The sequence below is a fragment of the Gigantopelta aegis genome, chromosome 8 (assembly GCF_016097555.1).
Source record: "Gigantopelta aegis isolate Gae_Host chromosome 8, Gae_host_genome, whole genome shotgun sequence".
Lineage (NCBI taxonomy): Eukaryota > Metazoa > Mollusca > Gastropoda > Neomphalida > Peltospiridae > Gigantopelta > Gigantopelta aegis.
Window position 1 is genome coordinate 56,898,700 of NC_054706.1, and position 23,119 is coordinate 56,921,818.

The 23,119-nt window shown below is 39.5% G+C and overlaps 1 protein-coding gene across 1 annotated transcript in view; it reads left to right on the plus strand.

The window, feature by feature from the left end:
• Positions 1–23,119, plus strand: part of LOC121378598 (cholesterol transporter ABCA5-like) — a 196,305-nt gene that overhangs the window by 87,625 nt on the left and 85,561 nt on the right. The window lies entirely within an intron of this gene.

Here is a 23,119-nt window from a genome sequence, read left to right on the forward strand (position 1 = left end):
CAGCAAGGGATCTTTTATATATGCACTATACATATCGCAATATTTCCAAGACACATCGGGCCGGGACGTAGCCCAGTGGTAAAGCGCTCGTATAAAATGTGCAATCGGTCTAGGATCGATCCCTGTCGGTGGACCCAGTGTGCTATTTCCCGTTCCAGCCAGTGAACAACGACTGGTATATGAAAGACCGTGGTATGTGCTATCATGTATGTGGAATGGTGCTGGTTTCTTCTCTAAAACAATACAATTGCCAATAACCGTTGATTAATAAATCAATGTGCTCTAGTGATGTCGTTAAACAAAAACAAATATTTTAAAATTTCCTACATATATCTTATCTAGTCTGTTATAGGTTTCCATAGGCACTTGAAAGTTCAGGTGTGGCATAGAACACAAATTTCTACAGTCCCCTTGAACCTGTGCCAGTATAAAGCACTGGGTATGCACGTGCGCTTGTCACGCATTGTACCAGTGCTGGTACCACTTTAATAGAATGAAAGGAATCATTTGTCTGTTAATGACGCAAATTTTGATTTAAAACGAGTTAGAAATTATGGGGATTTCCCTCCAAGAACCTATTTACATTTTATATAAAAAAAACGAATGACATTACGTTCATAAAAATTGTATCATCACCAATCACCACCAACACATGCATCCCCTGTTAAGAGTACAGCTGTAGTCTTCAAACGTTTTCAGCAAAAGGTATTACATAAGGTATAGCTTCCCATTTCAGTTTTGTCACTGATGCGCCATATCATTAAAATGGCATCTATATGTTGGTTATAAACATTTTTTGAAGTACTTGGAAATTACCTTGAAGAAAGTACGCAACCTAATTGGCCATGATCCTACGGCACATTTTCAAATTCAAGAGCACCAAAACCAACCCTCCCCATCCCCATCCCCCCCCCCTCTCTCTCTCTCTCTCTCTCACCCACCTCAAACCTGTTCCTGTCCTGGACGGAGGAGCTGGCGAATGTCGACACCTGCGTACATGACAGGCGTGTGCTACAACAGCTTGTTCTGAATGTTCACGTTAAAACGTATGGCCTAACCTGACCTAACAGGATTATTTTCTGTCTGTTAACTTTTATTTCTAACTTTGGTTAATAAATTAATGGAAAGTGAACTGCTGTCATTGTCATGTAATTATCGAATGCTACGAGATCATCAATATAGCAGAAAGTACAATTAAACATTTTTGCTATATGTACGTTTATTTTATTTATTTATTATTAAAAGAAATTTCCACATTAGATAGAAATTCCGAATTATGTACACTGCAGCTTTGGTAAGGGGATTGCTAAATGACGAAGACAAACAAATATTGTTTTATGGGAGGGTTGCAAACATTAGGTTGCAATATTAAAAACAGAGGAAAAAAGTGAACCTTAGATTTTGCGGGAGGGTTCGGACCAACCCCCCCTCCCCCGACCCCCCACCCCCACCCTCTAAATACGGGCCTTCAGACTGTATGGGGAAAATTGGGGAATTTGTTTCTTCTGTAAAGATCGTTGTTCGAGCTTTAAAACACCTTCAACTGACCCTGAAACATATTTTAGAAACATTATTTTTCGGAGAATAGACACAACAGTGCGAGATTATATACGACAACCCTGGGGTACTGCAGTATTTCTTCCTGGTTTCATATTACCCATTGTAGTATACAGTTATGCTTATTCATAGGTTTCAGTAATTCCCGGGGAAAGAAAACTGTGCACTTACAGTGTTCGAGATTAACAGTATCCCGATATCCCGGGGATACCAGAATTTAATTTTGGATACCAGACTTCAATAACCCAGTATCCCACTGGGATGCTTAGTCATGGGTTTCAGAGGAAAGAAAACTGGACACTTAATATACAGCCACTAATATATTATGCAGAAAAATATATAAATTTGATATGTAATTACAATCGTTAAAAAGTCTCTGTTAGTCGATAACATCTTAAATATTGCAGCAAACTCAGGAATGTCCCTTTAACCTTCATGATTTGCAAACAGTAAGTAGATAATAAAGTCACGATATATTGCCTTGCCAGGCATCGAAATAAGTATAGTATGTAGTAACCCGTGTGCAGGTTAGCACCAGTTACAGACCTGGCCTGGTGCTTATAAAACGTTTAGAGTCTAGACTCGAGACTCTAATAGAGTCTGAGACACTAATGACATGACAACACCATACACATTGTATGCGTGTGACGTCATTAAATACTGAGTACGGACTCTAAAAGTTTTATGAGCACGGGTCTAGACAAAAGAGCCTGCTGAAAATGGATTTGTGTTTCCCCACCCCTTTTGGATAAATTATTTTATAAAAACTCCCTATCCCGAGGAGGATTCAAACAAGTCGATCTGGTGTAGACCTAGCTCGAGTGTCCCCTAGCTCTCCTGTTTATATGTTGTCAGGGAGAACTAGAGATGGATGCATCTATTGAATCCCCTTGACAACATTTAAACAGGGGAGGGCTAGGGGACATTCGAGCTAGTGTAAACCAAGCGCAATTATTCCCCGTAAAAGGCACTTCAATGAAAATTGTAAATAAACTTTGAAAAACCAAACACTTTAATTTTTAGATGGGGCAGGTCTTCCTCTTGGATCCACCATTGTTGAGTTTGCTGCTAACTGAAAAAAAAGGTCAACCAGCTTTATATATTTTGACGGCTACACCCCCACCACTCCCCCCCCCCCCCCCCCCCCCCCCCCCCCCCCCCCCATAAGCACTTGGTAATATTTGCCTGTTTGGTTTTTAAGATGTACTATTAGGCAGGTAACTCCCCAGTGCTGTCTTATGTGAAATCCATTCGGAATTGTATTACAGAGATTGCATTGTTACCGCCGTGTATCTTTTAACCACTAAGACTAACATTAACAAAATCCTCGGAAAAGAAAAGTGGTGATACATATTCGCTGAAGAATAGCTTTATTCAGTTATACGTAAGGGTAATAAACATAGGAAACAATAGTACATGGCAACACTGGTCTTAATTGTATTCAATCTTCCTTTCATTTTAGGCTCGGAACCCATTCATCGATCTTGAGGAGATGCCTGCTAAGGGGAAAAAAACGTTTCCGTATATATATTTGACAGTGGTATCAAGGATATATATCTGTCACTAGGTCACTTCATGCTGTATAATTATTACGGTTATTATTTAAAAAATCAACTTGAAGTAACATATTAAAACGTTACCTTTCTTAACAATTTCAACACTGTGTACCTTTTAACCAACTGAATACAAAATGCTTGTTTTGTTTAACGACGCCACTAGAAAACATTGATTAATTAATCATCGGCTATTGGATATCAAAGATTTGGTCATTCTGACACGCAGTCGTCAGAGGATACCCGCTACATTGTTCCTAATGCAGCAAGGGATTATTTATATGCACTTTCCCACAGACAGGAAAGCAAGTTCATGTCCCCTTGTCCAATTTTCCAAGTTTAACTTTTGTTGCGTTACATACATTTAAATGGACACCAGAGTAATTCTAATATATTTTTAAAGTATTTTTTTTTTAAATTTACCATCTCTATTTAATTAACTTGGTTTATTGAAGTAATATGTATCAGCAAAGCTGCATTACGTTTACATTTATTGGAGATACAGCCAGTACTGGTTTAATACAACTGGCTAGAAGGAAGAGATCTATCTATCTGTTGGAAAAAAAGAAAGACATGTTTTATTTAACGACGCACTCAACACATTTTATTTACGGTTATATGGCGTCAGACATATTGTTAAGGACCACACAGATATTGAGGGAGGAATCCCGCTGTCGCCACTTCATGGGCTACTCTTTTCTATTAGCAGCAAGGGATCTTTTATATGCACCATCCCACAGATAGGGTAGTACATACCACGGCCTTTGATATATCAGTCGTGGTGCACTGGCTGGAACGAGAAATAGCCCAATGGGCCCACCAACGGGAATCGATCCCACACCGACCGCGCATCGAGCGAACTCTGTACCACTGGGCTACGTCCCGCCCTATCTGTTGGAAACTTACCTGTAAACATTATTTTATTTTCATTTATACAATGTCATATCCTGGTACTTAAAGGTATAATTCTGGAAACTGGAACACTTCGGCTTTGTTATCTGTGGATGTTGTTTATATTCTCTGAACATTGTTGATATCCTTGAGAGGCGGCCACAATAATACACACACACACACACACACACACACACACACACACACACACACACACACACACACACACGTCAAACCTGTCACAAGGGAGTAGATAAAAGTGGCTGCTTAAGACATGTGGCCGCTGGTTACAGGTTGCCACATATATAAGCTTTAAAACATTTGTTGCTGTTTCTTGTTTTATCGTCTGCACTGCTAATCAACGGATTTGTGCTTCACAGTGGAATATAAATCAACTTTTGACATGTCGTCTCCTTCAGAAATAATGCAAATGGAATGTAGTAAATTAACCGTTCTCAACAAGTTTGTTTTCTTTTTCCATTTAATTATTTAATTCCTACTTCATGCGGTGTATTGTCATAATAAATGCATCACAAATATCAGGCGTAGCCTGCCCAGAGGCAATTCGATCCATTCTAGAATCATACTTTCTTAAGACCGGCCTCGGTGGCGTCGTGGTTAGGCTATCGCTATACAGGCTGTTAGGTACTGGGTTCGGATCCTAGTCGAGGCATGGGATTTTTATTCCAGATACAGACGCCAAACCCTGAGTGAGTGCTCCGCAAGGCTCGATGGGTAGGTGTAAACCACTTGCACCGACCAGTGATTCATAACTGGTTCAACAAAGGCCATGGTTTGTGCTATCCTGCCTGTGGGAAGTGCAAATAAAAGATCCCTTGCTGCCTGTCGTAAAAGAGTAGCCTATGTGGCGACAGCGGGTTTCCTCTAAAAAACCCAGTGTCAGAATGACCATATGTTTGACGTCCAATTGCCGATGATAAGATAAAAAAAACAATGTGATCTAGTGGCGTCGTTAAATAAAACAAACTTTACTTTTTTTTAACTTTCTTAAGTGATAAACAGTAGAGATGTCTGGACGGAATGGGTACTAGTATTCATGAGTGTGTGAAGATCGGTTGTTTGCTGCACCTGATTGCTGTTGTTAAAACATCCCTTTACATAATAGTAAACATTTACTGTGACCCTTAATACAGGTATTTGAGCTATTTGGGATCCGATTTAAGTGGCCGCTGGCCGCGTTAGACAGGTTATCGCTTATTACAGGTGCATTTACATTATAAATCGTTTGGGAGGGAAAAGTGGACGCTTAAAGCAGGTGACTGCTAATTGCAGGTGGCCGCTACGACAGGTTTGACTGTATTTTATATTAGCGATAAATATTTCCTAAAAATCAACCGGTGTGAGTAGGAAAAATGGGGGAAACACTATCCTAGGTCATCAAGATTAACCTGGAATTTTAGGAACTACCGACTGACCGTACAGTAATTGCGTGTGATTCTAAAGATAACAAGCCCTGTGTGTAGGGTCTACGTGTATCGAAACAACACTGCAATGTCAACTTACGCTATTACCTATTTTTTCTGTTACGTTCCCCTCGCCCCCAAAGAACTCGCATAATTCAGACATAACATGCCTACGATTTTAAAACTACAATCTCTTCTCTGACACCATTATTGTTACATCAGATACTATCTGAAAATACAAACACAATTTCAGTTTTAACAAACGCGTAGTTTTCCCTATGAAAGGTTATTATATAGTCCGGTTTTTTATATATAAAATACGGGGTGGGTGGGTAGAAGCAGGGCGAGATCTAGCTCAGTCGGTCGTGCGCTCGCCTGGGGTGCTTGCGTCGTAGGATCAAACTACACAAGGGAAACCATTCTCTCTTTGGGGTTTCCGTCCCAACCAATGCATCGCGACTGTTATATCAAAGGCCTTGGTATGTGCTCTCCTGTCTGTGTCCGCTAGCAGAAAAGGTTAGACACTGGCGTAGGAAGTGAGTGAGTTTGTGTGTGTGTGTGTGTGTGTGTGTGTGTGTGTGTGTGTTTTGTTTGCAATACATTTTTCCGTTTTCTTTTTTTACTTCAAGCCAAATTGAACAAACTCAGTGACACGATACTGACATTCATTACCACAATATATATTACAGGCATTACTACTCGAAAGGGGGTGGGATGTAGCCCAGTGGTAAAACAGTATAATTATACGTCTGTGTGTGTGTGTGCGTGCGTGTGTGTGTGCGTGTGTGTGTGTGTGTGTGTGTGTGTTGTTTGCAATACATTTTTCCGGTTTCTTTTTCTTTTTCTTTTTTCACTTCAAGCCAAATTGAACAAACTCAGTGACACTATACTGACATTCATTACCACAATATATATTACAGACATTACTACTCGAAAAGGGGTGGGATGTAGCCCAGTGGTAAAACAGTATAATTATACGTCTGTGTGTGTGTGTGCGCGCGTGTATGTGTGTGTGTGTGTGTGTGTGTGTGTGTGTGTGTGTGTGTGTGTGTTGTTTGCAATACATTTTTCCGGGTTTTTTCTTTTTCTTTTTTCACTTCAAGCCAAATTGAACAAACTCAGTGACACTATACTGACATTCATTACCACAATATATATTACAGGCATTACTACTCGAAAAGGGGTGGGATGTAGCCCATTGGTAACACGCACGCTTACTGCGAGGTCGGTCCAGGATCGATCCCCGTCGGTTGGACTTATTTCTCGTTCCAGCCAACGCCCCACGACTGGTATATCAAAGACCGTGGTATGTGCTATCCTATCTGTGGGATGGTGCATATTAAATATCCCTTGTTACTAAAAGAAAAAAAAGTAGCGGGTTTCCTCTTTAAGACTATATGTTCAAAGAAAGAAATGTTTTATTTAACGACGCACTCAACACATTTTATTTACGGTTATATGGCGTCAGACATATGGTTAAGGACCACACAGATTTTGAGAGGAAACCCGCTGTCGCCACTTCATGGGCTACTCTTTTCGATTAGCAGCAAGGGATCTTTTATTTGCGCTTCACACAGGCAGGATAACACAAATCATGGGCTTTGTTGAACCAGTTATGGATCACTGGTCGGTGCAAGTGGTTTACACCTACCCATTGAGCCTTGCGGGGCACTCACCCAGGGTTTGGAGTCGGTATCTGGATTAAAAATCCCATGCCTCGACTGGGATCCGAACCCAGTACCTACCAGCCTGTTGACCGATTGCCTAACCACGACGCCACCGAGTTCCAAATTACCAAATGTTTGACATACTTATAGCCGATGTTTAATAAATCAATGTGATCTTTAACCTTTCGAACAGTAAATCAAATTTAGTCTCACATACCTGTGTTCCATTATTTGTTTGCGTCATTATATAAATACGTTGTTTAATCGAAGCGTCAAAACATCGGAATGATTTATTCACTATTGGTATTTTACAAACGTTTCTATTAACAAGTGCAATATATTCAATTCAATTCAATATTGTATTAACGTCTCACCTTTTAAAATCTATATATGGCTTTATTATGAAATAGAAAAATACTTTTTTTTTCTTTTCTTTTTTTAAATATGTATTCACAGAACCCCTGTTTACATTTGTTATGTGTCCCAACCACAGGGATGAAGTGACAGAGTTACAATACAAAATTAAACATTATCATTTTGGTATACAGATCTAAATGTTCATTCAGTATTTACAATTGTTATTATCACGAAGTTATACATGTATGTGTGGATATTAATGATAAAGATAGAAAAAAATATTTAGCCCAAGTTCTCATAGTTTATAATTTTGGAATAGACATGTAAATTAATTAAACAAAAATTTACTATACAAAATAAGTTCTGCGAGATATGTTCTATTATACACTCATCCCCACCTAAACCCACCAACCACCACCCACCCATCTCACCAACAAACAAACTTCAAATATACACACTTATTAACAGCGCGCAGTTTTCTTTCCCCGGGAATTACTGAAGCCCACGAATAAGGATAACGGTATACGACAATGAGTAAATGAAACCAGGAAGAATTATTAAAGCTATTCTCCAAAAAATTCTGAACATCATTTAATACATGATTAGACACATTGACACTAAACAAAGTTCGCATAACAATATATACGTGTGTGTGTTTGTGTGTGTGTGTTTTTTTTTGTTTTTATTTGTTTGTGTGTGTGGTATTTTACAAACATTTCTGTTTACATATGAAATACATGGTTTGGTTTTATTATGAAGTGGAAAAAAAATACATATTAAGTTTCAGTGTTTGAGATTTAAAATTTTGGGCAGTATCCCAGTTGGATACTAACATTTCAAAATCTGGTATCCCGCCTGAGAATTTAGTATCCCACTTAAATGAAATTCATATATTACATCGTAACAAACTTGGACAGCATTGTTCTCATTCCCAGTTTATTGCTACGTTGCTATTGCTCTAGTGTAGCATTAGACTAGGTACGAGCTTAAAAATATTGTTACTCAACTTCATTAGTAAATGATGACTTTCATGGTTTCAGCGAAAAATAAAAACTCAGGATTAAAAAAAACAAAAAACATTATATGGTATCCCAGTGGGATACTGGGTTATTGAAGTCTGGTATTCAAAATTAAATTCTGGTATCCCCGGGTGTCACGGTACATGCTCTTAATTTGTTTTCGCCTGTGGCGATTTTATTTGTGTTAGAGGGCCGTGTGCAGTTTATTGCCCGTAGCCCAGGTGGACAACTTGTTACGTAATACTTTGCGCGATCTGGCTTTCCAATATGCACTTAGCCCCGCTGTGGAGGCCATGTGGCGAGTAGTTACGTAATACCTCTGCGAGTGCGGGTTTTACAACCGCGATTTTGGCGACGTTGGCGTCAGTAGTCTGACGATCAGAGAGAAATAATACCTACGCTAGGAGAGATGAAATATGAGATGATACGTGAGGTGCCGCCTTGTTCCCCCAGGCCAATTCTGATTTTGGAATAAATAGCTAGGATTTAGAGATATCTAGGAGAACGAATTAGGAAGCTTCCTGGGAACGTTAGTCCGTCTGGACTTTGGTAAATATCATTTCTGCTCTGTGTATAACCTTGATGTGATTGATGTGACTTTAAATATTTTAATACTGTATTATACCAATATTCTTTAGACAGTGTCTTCGGTCATCTGACGAAGTAAATCGTAGACTTCTTGTTCTAACATTATATGAGTATTTGGTAATATAAAGCTTAGCCAGTCATCCTAGAAGACCCTAGGTACACTGTAGGTTATTGTCTTTATTGTGATAAGTATTAATTCTGTGTTACAAGGTTACTGAATGAGTAGTTAGGGTTAATTAAAAATTAACCCGTTAGGAATAGAGCTGTAATTCCTTTATTAATTAAGTTCCCCAAGAAGCGTTCTAAATTATCACACGTTACTGAACGAGTAGTAAGGGTTAATTATAAATTAACCAGTTAGGAATGGTGTTGTAATTCCTTTATTAATTAACTTTTCCTGGAAGCGTTTCTCAATTATCACACGTGTGGGTGTGGTGTAACGGTGAAGTGATTCGCATATTGTGTAACTAGACACCTAGAGCTTAACTAATTAAGTGATCAGTTCTGGGTTGTTATTATTGTTGTTATCAATTTACTACTACGGCTGTACATTTGTCAGCGTAGGATAATACAGATTCCAAAGTGTATTGTGTTTTTGTTGTGTTTTCTAGAGAACTAACGTGCTATAATAATATATACTTTATATAAGATCGTATCTCTGATCATACCTAGAGACGAGCCATACTAGGGTTAACAGCCTGTTACAGAGAGATCTAATAGATATACAAGTAGGAGAGGCATTTTGATAATCGTGTTTTATTCGGTTACGGGAATTATAGAATCCCCGTGACAGGAGTAGAAAATTGGGGCGCTCGTCCCGGATCTGAAACGGGACATGCATATTTAAAAAAGTATTGTTTGTAAATGGGGGCTTTATAAATTAATTTTACAAATTAACCAGAAGTAGTACGTTGTTCACTAGAAAATTAATTAATAATAAGTGCGTCATATCTAAAAATGGATAAGAATTTGCTGGATAGGCCTACGCTCAGTGTAGTGGAGATTAAGCGAGCACGTAAGGCCGAGTTAGTTGAAATCGCGGGTGAGCGAGAAATTGATTTAACATCAGCTAAAACCTTAGGTGATATAAAGACAATTATTATCCAGGAAGTTTTTGGTGATAGGCCTGTTATGGAAGACAGTGAGATTGTTCCAGAGATAGAGATAAATGAGTTAAGTGTGGAACAACAATTAGCTTTTAAAAAGCTTGAGTACGAAAGAGAAGAGAAAGAGAGAGAAAGAGAAGAACGTGCATTAGATAGAGAGAGAGAAGAGAGAGATAGAGAGAGGGATAGAGAGAGAGAGAGAAAAAGAAGATAGAGATAGGGAAGATAGAGAGAGGGATAGAGAAAGGGAGAGAGAAAGAGAAGATAGGGATAGAGAGAAAGAAGAAAGGAATAGAGAATTCCAGCTAGAAAAATTAAAAGTGGAACATGAGTTAAAGTTGAATACTGAAGAAGTCAGACGAGAAGCCGGAAATGGGTTTAACATGTCGGAGACTTATAGATCAGTGCCTGTATTTGACGATCAGGAGATAGACATGTTCTTTCAACTTTTTGAACGGGCCGCTAAGCAGCTAAATTGGCCGCAGTCTAAGTGGACATTGTTAGCCGTGTCTAAGTTTAAGCGGAAGGCTAGTATAGCTTATAATTCAATGAGTGATGAGCGAGCAAGTCAGTACGACCTGGTTACGGCTGCAGTGTTGAGGGCTTATGAATTACGACCTGAGGATTATCGTTTACGGTATAGCGAGTTGAGAAAAACGCAGGGTCAGTCTTATAGTGAGTTTGTGGCTAAGAAGGCAGGGATGTTTGATAAATGGGTTGTTTTTCATCAGGTAGAGTCATATACCGAGTTACGGGAGTTGTTGATCTTACAGGACATTAAAAATGGATTACCGGTTAGCTTACGTATTCATTTAGAGGATCGTGATGTCAAAAAGATAGAGGAGGCAGGTATAGTGGCAGATGATTACGTGTTAATACACAAAGCTCAGGCAGTACCGGGTAGCTCTTTACAACAGGGTGATAAGAAGAAATTTCAGCCAGGTTTTTCTCGGGAAAGTAACTATCGGGGAGAGTCATCTAGTTGGTCAGCTAGTCAGGCAAGGAATGCACCTGGTGGGCAAAGTAAGGATAGACCTGCATTATCAGCCAATGCACGAACTTTTCGTCCACAGTGCAGTTACTGTAAAAAGGATAACCATCTTATCGGAGACTGTTTTAAAAGGAAACGCGATAATGCGCAAGTGGTCGGTTTAGTGAGGTCAGCTCCGTTAGCGAGAGAGTTAATGGTTAGTCCCATGGCAGAGAAAGTAAACCCGTATGTGTCCACTGGTATGGTTTGTGATGTGAAACAAGAGTTGTGTCCTAAGGCAATATCAATCTATAGAGATACCGGGTGTAGTCAGAGTCTGATAACGCAAGAGTGTTTAGCTGGTATTGAAAATTCAGACATAGGACGTAGTTTGGTTTAACCTCGGTTACTGGAGAAAATATGGTTGTCAGGTTACATAAGGTTTCTTGTGTTCGAAGTTTGTGACGGGACCAGTCATATATGGGTGTTGTGAAGGACTTGCCTGTTGAAAACATAGGAGTTTTGTTGGGAAATGATTTGACTAGTCAGTGTTGTCAGCCGAAATGTGACCAACTGTTAATTAAAGACAGCACGTTAGCAATCGAAGAGTGTGAGGTTGATGAGATTAAATATCCTGCGTGTGTAATGACTAGGGATATGACCAGTAGGTTATCACGGGATCTAGAGGATATTTGTGATTTGTCTGATACGTGTGTGAGCCATGAAAGTGGAGTGGATGAGGTTGTCAGTAAAATGGTAGATAAGTCAACTGACAGAGTAAATGTGGTAGAACATGTTGATCTCCCGCAGAGGGGAATTGAACCAGTTGTGTTTGATAGAGGGGACTTACCTTGTATTAGACAAGAGCTAGTACTAGAGCAGGGGGCTGATCCAATTTTGTTGGCAGTTCGCACTACCTTGTTAACTGTGGTCAAGGGAGTATTAATAAATAAGAGAGTTAGAGATCGGAGGTTGCCGGCGACCGAACTAGCTAGGACGCAACTGAGCCATGCTCAGAGCAAAATAAAATCAGTGTTTGATAGGAAGGCTAAGAGTCGGGAATTTAAACCAGGGGATAAGGTGCTGCTGTACCTTCCCATTAAACGGGGTTCTGTGCAGAACAGGTATTTCGGGCCCTATGTTGTGCACAAACGAGTTAATGAGACAGGGTATGTGATAAACACTCCTGATAGGGTTAGGAAAAGTAGGTATTGTCACATCAATTTGCTAAAAGGTTATTTTGACAGACTGCCGATAGTTCCAGAAAGACCGGTCCAAATTGAGAGACACTCAATTTCCTGTGATGACGTCAAGACTGCAGAGGTCAAGTTGGCCAACGGCCAGATTCTAGCAGACTTGAACCCCCAGCGAGCAAAGTTGACTACGTTGAAACAAGACAATGTTTCCATTTGTCAGAACCTTCCAACGGTTACCAATACCTTAAGCCAAGATGTGCGCTTGGAACCCAACGCTACCCCGATTCGACATCATGCCTATCGGAGAAAACCGGGAAAACGTGCGACGCTGAAAAGGAAGGAAACGAAGTTCCATTGGTCAGGTGAAGGCGAGAAGTCATTCAACCGTATCAAGCAGATGCGCTACTCGTCTCCCGTGATGGCAGCACCAGACTACCGAATGCCGTTCAAGCTAGCTGTGGGTGCCAGTGACGTGGGTGCTGGAGCTGTGCTGTTCCAAGAAGACGAAGACGGACTGGACCATCCTAATGAAAGCCTCCAACCAGAGAGTTTTGAGATGGAGTCTTCTTCTGCAAGAATACCCAATTACCATTAAGGGCACATCCAATGTAATCGCTGATGCCCTGTCCCGAAGTTGAACGTTATGATAATGTGGTGACATTCTTTATTTCTGTTTTGTTTATATATATTTTTTGTATACCAGGGACTCAGAGACTCAGTGTGATTACTGGTAGTCACCTTATTATTACATGTGTTATAAATGCCCGTATGCGTCGGTTAACGCACCCCTTTGTTTTAATGTAGTATATTTCCCTATTCCTAGAGTAGAGGAAATATCCTTTTTGAGGTGGGGGTGTGTCACGGTACATGCTCTTAATTTGTTTTCGCCTGTGGCGATTTTATTTGTGTTAGAGGGCCGTGTGCAGTTTATTGCCCGTAGCCCAGGTGGACAACTTGTTACGTAATACTTTGCGCGATCTGGCTTTCCAATATGCACTTAGCCCCGCTGTGGAGGCCATGTGGCGAGTAGTTACGTAATACCTCTGCGAGTGCGGGTTTTACAACCGCGATTTTGGCGACGTTGGCGTCAGTAGTCTGACGATCAGAGAGAAATAAAACCTACGCTAGGAGAGATGAAATATGAGATGATACGTGAGGTGCCGCCTTGTTCCCCCCAGGCCAATTCTGATTTTGGAATAAATAGCTAGGATTTAGAGATATCTAGGAGAACAAATTAGGAAGCTTCCTGGGAACGTTAGTCCGTCTGGACTTTGGTAAATATCATTTCTGCTCTGTGTATAACCTTGATGTGATTGATGTGACTTTAAATATTTTAATACTGTATTATACCAATATTCTTTAGACAGTGTCTTCGGTCATCTGACGAAGTAAATCGTAGACTTCTTGTTCTAACATTATATGAGTATTTGGTAATATAAAGCTTAGCCAGTCATCCTAGAAGACCCTAGGTACACTGTAGGTTATTGTCTTTATTGTGATAAGTATTAATTCTGTGTTACAAGGTTACTGAATGAGTAGTTAGGGTTAATTAAAAATTAACCCGTTAGGAATAGAGCTGTAATTCCTTTATTAATTAAGTTCCCCAAGAAGCGTTCTAAATTATCACACGTTACTGAACGAGTAGTAAGGGTTAATTATAAATTAACCAGTTAGGAATGGTGTTGTAATTCCTTTATTAATTAACTTCTCCTGTAAGCGTTTCTCAATTATCACACGTGTGGGTGTGGTGTAACGGTGAAGTGATTCGCATATTGTGTAACTAGACACCTAGAGATTAACTAATTAAGTGATCAGTTCTGGGTTGTTATTATTGTTGTTATCAATTTACTACTACGGCTGTACATTTGTCAGCGTAGGATAATACAGATTCCAAAGTGTATTGTGTTTTTGTTGTGTTTTCTAGAGAACTAACGTGCTATAATAATATATACTTTATATAAGATCGTATCTCTGATCATACCTAGAGACGAGCCATACTAGGGTTAACAGCCTGTTACAGAGAGATCTAATAGATATACAAGTAGGAGAGGCATTTTGATAATCGTGTTTTATTCGGTTACGGGAATTATAGAATCCCCGTGACACCGGGATATCGGGATACTGTTAATCTCGAACACTGTAAGTGCACAGTTTTCTTTCCCCGGGAATTACTGAAACCTATGAATAAGCATAACTGTATACTACAATGGGTAATATGAAACCAGGAAGAATTACTGCAGTACTCCAGGATTGTCATAGATAGTCTCACACTGTTGTGCCTATTCCCCGAAAAATAATGTTTCTAAAATAGGTTTCAGGGTCAGATGAAGTTGTTTTAAAGCTTTACAGAAGAAACAAATTTCCCAATTTTCCTCATACAGTCTGCAGGCCCGTATTTAGGGGGTGGGGTGAGAGGTCGGGGGGGGGGGGGGGGGGGGGGGGGTTCGTCCGAACCCTCCCGCAAAAGCTAAGGTCCACTTTTTCCTTCTGTTTTTAATATTGCAAAAATAGTTGACTAACTTTTGCAACCCTCACATAAAACAATATTTGTTTGTCTTCGTCATTTAGCAATCACCTTACCAAAGCTGCAGTGTACATAATTCAGAATTTCTATCTAATCTGGCAAAAAAACCAACAAAAAAAACAACAAAAAAAACGTACAATATAGCAAAAAAAATTAATTGTACTTTCTGCTATATTGATGATCTCGTAGCATTCGATAATTACATGACAATGACAGCAGTTCACCTTCCATTGATTTATCAACCAAAGTTAGAAATAAAAGTAAAAAAAGAGACAGAAAATAATCCTGTTAGGTCAGGTTATGTCATATGTTTTAACGTGCACATTCAGAACAAGCTGTTGTAGCACACGCCTGTCATGGGCGCAGGTGTCGACATTCGCCGGCTCCTCCGTCCAGGACAGGAACAGGTTTGAGGTGGGTGTGAGAGAGAGAGAGGGTTGGTTTTGGTGCTCTTGAATTTGAAAATGTCCCATAGGATCAAGGCCAATTAGGTAGCGTACTTTCTTCAAGGTAATTTCCAAGTACTTCAAAAAATGTTTATAGCCAACATGTAGATGCCATTGGGAAGCGGAAGTTGGTTCGATATTCAACGTTCAACATTCAATATTGAATATTGCTCTGACAGAACAACATTCAACATTCAGTATATATTTTTTTGAAAGATTCAATTAACATTCTTTAAAAACTTCAATTCAGATACAAGTGTTTGTCTATGAAAACAACCAATTTAGGATGATTTAGGGATAAACGATAATATGGGATGGCTCGGAAATAAAGCAAAAAGGTAATCCACGCAAAAATATACTAACGGTCGCAATTCGAAGATCAGCTCAATATTCAGATTAGATCCACAATTCTGAAACTAAACATAGAATGTTTATCATATGATACACGAATGTTCAGTAGTGCACATCCAAGACATATATAACAAACACGGTGTGGCTCAGGGGCAACTTGCCAAGTAACGCCTCATCACTATACATGGTACACAGTGTAAAATCAAGCTAACAACAATTTTGAAACTAAACATACAATGGTTATCATATGATAAACAAGTATTCAGCAATGCACATTCATCCCATATGTCACGGGGATCCTATAATACCCGTAACTGAATAAAACACGATTATCCAAATATCTCTCCTAACTGTATATCTATTAGATCTCTCTGTATCGGGCAGTATATACCCGCGTGGCTCGTCTCTAGGTATGAACAGAGATAAGATCTTATATAAAGTATATATAATATAGCACGTTTAGTTCACTAGAAAACACAACAAAAACACAATACACTTTGGAATCTGTATTAATCTACGCTGACAAATGTACTGCCGCAGTAGTTAATTAACAACAACAAATAGTAACAACCCAGAACTGATCACTTAATTAGTTAATCACTAGGTGTCTAGTTTATACAATATTCTAATCACTTCACCGTGACACAACACCCACACGTGTGATAATTGAGAAACGCTTCCAGGGGAACTTAATTAATAAAGGAATTACAACTCTATTCCTAACTGGTTAATTTTTAATTAACCCTTATCTACTCATTCAGTAACCTTGTAATACAGAATTAATACTGGTACCTATCACAATAAAGACAATAACCTACAGTTTACCTAGGTCCTCTAGGATGACTGGTTAAGCTTTATATATATTAGAACAGTGAGCCTACAGTCTACTGCGTCAGATTACCGGCAGCACCGTCTAAATAATATTGGTATAATACAGTATTAAAATATTTAAAGTCACATCAATCACATCAAGGTTATACAACAGAGCAGAAATAATATTTACCAAGTCCAGACGAACAACGTTACCCCTGGAAGCCTTCCTATGTTTCATCCCTGATATCTCTAAAACCCTAGCTATTTATTATAAAATTCCCAGTATCGCCTGGGGGTACATCGCGGCACCGAATACCTACAAGTGATATTTCCACAGCGACCAAGACGACAATTTTCCTTAGATGGCCAGACTTGCTGACGCCTAGTCGCCAAAATCACGGTTGTAAAAACCGCACTCGCGGAGGTATTACGTAACTACTGGCCACATGGCCTCCGCATCTGGGCTGGGTGTGTATTAGGCACAGCTCGACCACGGTCGCGCGGAGGTATTACGTAACAAAGTGCCCACCTGGGCTTAAGTGCATATTGGAACTGCACACGGCCCTCTAAAACAATTAATATCGCCACAGGCGAAAACAAAATTAAGAGCATGTTCCGTCACACCATATATAACAAAAGCTGGGTGGCTCAGGGGCAACTTTCGAGGTAACGCCCCATCCATATATATGGTACACAGTATAACTACACCATACTTAATTGGAGTCACGCAGCTCTGAAACTGAACATAGAAAGTTTATGAAATTCTACAGATCCATCTTATAGTGCACGTTCTTTGGTAATGTGGACGTGGCGCCCCGTTAAAGGTCGAAATTCAAAGATCAGCTCATTGTTCAGATTAGACCCACAAATTTGAACCTAAACATAGAATGTTTATCATATGATAAACAAGTGTTCAGCAGTGCACATTCAACCCATATATAACAAACACGGGGTGGCTCTGGGGCAAATTTCAAGGTAACGCCCCATCCCTATATATGGCACACAGAACAACTACACAACACTCGATTACAGTCAATCAATTCTGAAACTAAACTTGGACATTTTATAGAATTCTACAGATACATTCTATAGGGCATGTTCTATGGAAATATGAAGTCTAGGGTTGCTCAAGACTGTGTGAACATGACGCCCCATTAAACGTCGAAATTCGGAGATCAGCTCAATATTCAGATTAGACCCACAAATCTGAAACTAAACATTATGATAAACAAGTGTTCAGTAATGGACATCAAACCCACAAATTACGTCTCAGGGGCAACTTCCCAACTTACGCTCCGTCCATATATATGATACACAGTGTAAAATCAAGCTACCCTCAATTCTGAAACTAAACATAAATTGTTTATCATATGACAAAGAGTTGTTCAGCAGTGTTCAAATTTGAATTTCAGCTTAATATTCACATTGGACCGACAATTCTCAAAGTAAACATAAAACGTTTATCATATGATGGAGATAGAAATAAACATAGAATGGGAAATGAACTAACTCTCTAGCTGTGACAGATTATGGTGATGTTATTTAAGACTGACATTGTAGTGAATCCAGCTAAAGAGCCAAAACATATAGCTTTGCATTTGTTTGCATTAGCACGGGGTGGGATTTAACTGAATCGGTTGAGAGCTTTCCCGGGGCGCTTGCATCGTAGGATCGAACTATCTGGGTGGATACATTCAACTCGTTGTTTTTTTCCCTTCCAACCAGTGCACCACAACTGTTAAAAGACCGTTGTATATGTATGTAGGAAAGTGCATGCAAAATATCCCCTGCTGCATTAGGACAAACGTAGCGGGTTTCCTCTGATGATTACGTGTCAGAACTACCAAACATTTGACATCCAACAGACCATGATTAATTAATAATCTATATTGTACATTACTGACCCCTCCAATTGCAAGTATCTTTCGACGCTTATGTAGCAGAATTGGTGTAGAAGATATTGTTCACGCCTATTTCGCTATTTCTCGTTCCAGTCATTGCACCCCGATTTGTATATGAAATGCCGTGGTATGTGTTATCCTGTCTGTGGAATGGTCCATATAAAATATACATTGCCACTAATGAAAACCTTAAGATATCGGTTTTATCCTGCAAAGGTTAGAATGGCGAATGGCGATATTCATACGACAGTAACCAAACCAGTTATTGCCAATTATATACATATACACACACGCGCGCGCGCGCACACACACACACACACACACGCACACACATTGATATACAGTGAAACCCCTCTAAACCCGACATCCTCGGGACCAACATATACATATACCTATACCTATGCACATACACATACGCATACACATATATGTATATACATATACATATACATATACATATACATATACATATACATATACATACAGAAACATATACATTTACATATACATATACACATAGCACATTGATTTATTAATCATCGGCTATTGGATTTCAAACAATTTGGTAATATTGACATATAGTCTTAGAGAGAGAGAGAGAGAGAGAGAGAGAGAGAGAGAGAGAGAGAGAGAGAGAGAGAGAGAGAGAGAGAGAGAGAGAGAGAGAGAGAGAGAGAGAGAGCGAGAGGGGGGGGGGGGGGGGGAGAGGAGAGGGGAGATACATGTATCATACAAATATACCAGTGATCAAAATATATTTTTGTGAAAGGAGATCCGGGATATCACCATGTGGGTTGAGTAGTAGGAAATACGCTGACTAAGATAAGTACGACGTATAAATGTAAGTGAAAGTCGACATTCATTCAGTTCATTCATTTTCTTGCTTATATCCAAGTAAGGTTTAAGCATGCTGTCCTGGGCACGCACCTTATCTATCTGGCTGTCTGTCTAGGACAGTGTGTTAGTTGTTAGTGTTTAGTGAGAGAAAAGAGTAGTTGTCTTACACCTACCCACCGAGTGGATAAAACAAACTCGCTCTGAGTGGAAGCCGGTACCGGGCTGCGAACCCAGTACCTACCAGCCTTAATTCCGATGGCTTAACAACGACACTACCGAGGACGGTTGTCAACATTAATTTATCGCCAAAACTGGGACATAGCCAGATACACATACAAGCACGCGTGAACACACACAAATATACATGCTTGCATGCATACAGCATCCATCCATTCATCCGAGGCACCGGCCTCGGTGGCGTCGTGGTAGGCAATTGGTCTACAGGCTGGCAGGCACTGGGTTCGGATCCCAGTCGAGGCATGGATTTTTTAATCCAGATACCGACTCCAACCCCTGAGTGAGTGCTCCGCAAGGCTCAGTGGGTAGGTGTAAACCACTTGCACCGACCAGTGATCCATAACTGGTTCAACAAAGGCCATGGTTTGTGCTATCCTGCCTGTGGGAAGCGCAAATAAAAGATCCATTGCTGCTAATCGGAAAGAGTAGCCCATGTAGTTTCCTCTCAAAATCTGTGTGGTCCTTAACCATATGTCTGACGCCATATAACCGTAAATAAAATGTGTTGAGTGCGTCGTTAAATAAAACATTTCTTTCTTTTGAATTTCCATGAATTTTTGTTTATAAACAACAGCATCTGTACGATCTTTCTTCAGATGCACAAGATCAAACACAATTTTAGGTGGTGTAATATACCAAGGTGGTAAAACAAAATATGAAGGAGTTTCCAAAGTGTCGGTTAAATCAATGTTGGAAAGCGACAAAAACCGCTGAATACGATGACCAAATGTACGAATAGCATTCGGCCTTGCATCAAACAACTTCATATATTTATTGGCAAACACCGCATCATGTGTAGGATGTTTCGGCAAAGATTTAATCTTTGTAGCATACTGCAGAGAAAGCTTTGCACGTCTAGCACCCAAACAAGGTTCGTGTGCATCAACGTACAAGCTCTTTACAGGAGATGTTCTAAAAGCACCAAGACAAAGCCTAAGTCCCTGGTTGTGAATAGGATCTAGCATCTGCAAGTAAGACTTGCGTGCCGACCCATACACAGTGCATCCATAATCAAATTTTGACCTCACAAGAGATCTATACAGACGGAGCATAACCATGACACAAGGGAGTAGATAAAAGTGGCCACTGAGTACAGGTTGCCACATATATAGTCTTTGTTGTCGTTTCTTGTTTTACCGTCTGTACTGCTAATCAACGGATGTGTGCTTCACAGTTGACAATAAATCAGCTTTTGACATGGCGTCTCCTTCAAAAATAATGCAAATGGAATGTATTAACTTAAACGTTCTCAACAAGTTTGTTTTCTTTTTCCATTTAATTATTTAATTCCTACTCCATGCGGTGTATTGTCATAGTAAGTGAATCTACAAATGTCAAACGTAGCCTGCCCAGAGGCAATTAGATGCACTGCAGAGGCATACTTTTTAAATTGATACAGAGTAGAGATGTCGGGACTGAATGGGTACTAGTATTCCTGAAGGTGTGAAGATCGGTTATTTGCTGCACCTTATTGCTGTTGTTAAAATATCCCTTTTATATAATAGTAAAACTAAACTGTGGCCGCTTAATACAGATATTTTAGCGATTTGGGATCCGATTTAGATGGCCGTGATAGACAGGTGACCGCTTATTACAGGTGCATTTATATTATAAATCGTTTGGGAGGGAAACAAGTGACCGCTTAAGGCAGGTAACCGCTGAGTACAGGTGGCCGCTTTGACAGGTTTGACTATATATATATATATAATATATAAAATATATAGAGGTTATTACCAGTGTTTTTAGGTATCGTCAATATCATATATTAGGAATAAAAATTGTATTATGCAAGCCTATATATATATGTGTGTGTGTGTGTGTGTGTGTGTGTGTGTGTGTGTGTGTGTGTGTGAGTATACAGTTGTATCCCGTTGGCTCGAGAAAGTGCAATAAAAGTTAAACTTGGACAAGGGACATGAACTTGCTTTCCTGGCTGTGGGGAAAGTGCATATGAAAGATCCCTGACACTGGACTAATTTTAACTTGTGTTTTTAAAGCAAATTGTATTAACTTACCATCTCTATTTAATTAACTTGTTTTATGGAAGTAATATTTACAAACAACTGCAAGCTGTTTACATTTATTGAAGATACAGTCCTCACTGGTTTAATATAACTAGAGCTGATAGGAAGAGATCTATCTGTTGAAAACGTACCTGTGAACATGAACTCGTAACTTTTAAACAAACTTATAATTCTGGAAACTGGAACACTTCGGCTTTGTCATCTCTGGACATTGTTGATATCCTTGGGACGCGGCCACAACAATATATATATATATATATATATATATATATATATATATATATATATATATGTGTGTGTGTGTGTGTGTGTGTGTGTGTGTGTGTGTGTATGTATGTATGTATGTATGTAGGTGTATGTATGTATATATATATGTGTATATATGTGTGTATATACACACACACACACACACACACACACACACACACACACGCACACACACACGCACACACAGATGAATCCCATTGGCTCGAACCCCGTCGGTGCTCGAGAAAGTGCAATAAAAGTTAAACTTGGACAATTGGACAAGGGGCATGAACTTGCTTTCCTGGCTGTGGGGAAAGTGCATATAAAAGATCCCTTTCTGCATTAGGAACAATGTAGCGGGTTTTCTCGGATGAATACGTGCCAGAATGACCAAATCTTTTATATCCAATAGCCGATGATTAATTAATCAATGTTTTCTAGTGGTGTCGTTAAACAAAACAAGCATTTTGTATTCAGTTGGTTAAAAGGTACACAGTGTTGAAATTGTTAAGAAAGTTAACGTTTTAATATGTAATCAAGTTGATTTTTTAAATAATAAAACCGTAATAATTATACAGCATGAAGTGACCTAGTGACAGATATATATCCTTGATACCACTGTCAAATATATATACGGACACGTTTTTTTCCCCTTAGCAGGCATCTCCTCAAGATCGATGAATGGGTTCCGAGCCTAAAATTTTAGTCACCAAAAAGGCTTTGTTAGACGAAAACAACTTATAATGGCTGCAAACTAAAACAGACACTTTAAGGTCATCAGTAGTGTCAAACACTCCATCCGAGAAGACCATGTAATACAAACTATTCATCAATTAAAGGAACTGTCCTGAGTTTGCAGCCATTGTAAAATGTTTGCGATAACAGAGCCTTGTTGGCGACTACTATTTCATACTAAATACATTTTCTGATTTAGAATACCAGTGTCTGTATATCGAATTTGTTTGAGGTCGTATACTCATGTTTGTAGCGCTGTGACGGTACATTCTCTTAAATTTGTTTCGCCTGTGGCGATTTTAATTGTGTTAGACGGCCGTGTGCAGTTTATTGCCCGTAGCCCAGGTGGGCAACTTGTTACGTAATACTTCGCGCGATCGGACATTCCAATATGCACTTAGTCCAGCTGTGGAGGCCATGTGGCGAGTAATTACGTAGTATCTCCGGTAGTGCTGTTTATGGTCAGGAGATTGCTCGCGGTTGGCGATAGCCAGACTGACGATCAGAGAGAAATATACCGACTCTAGTAGAGTTAGAATATGAGATGATACGTGAGGTACCGCCTTGTACCCCCAGGCAAAATCCTGAATTATAATAAATAGCTAGAATTTAGAGATATCGAGGAGAAACGGAAAAGGAAGCTTCCTGGGAACGTTAGTCCGTTTGGACTTTGGTAA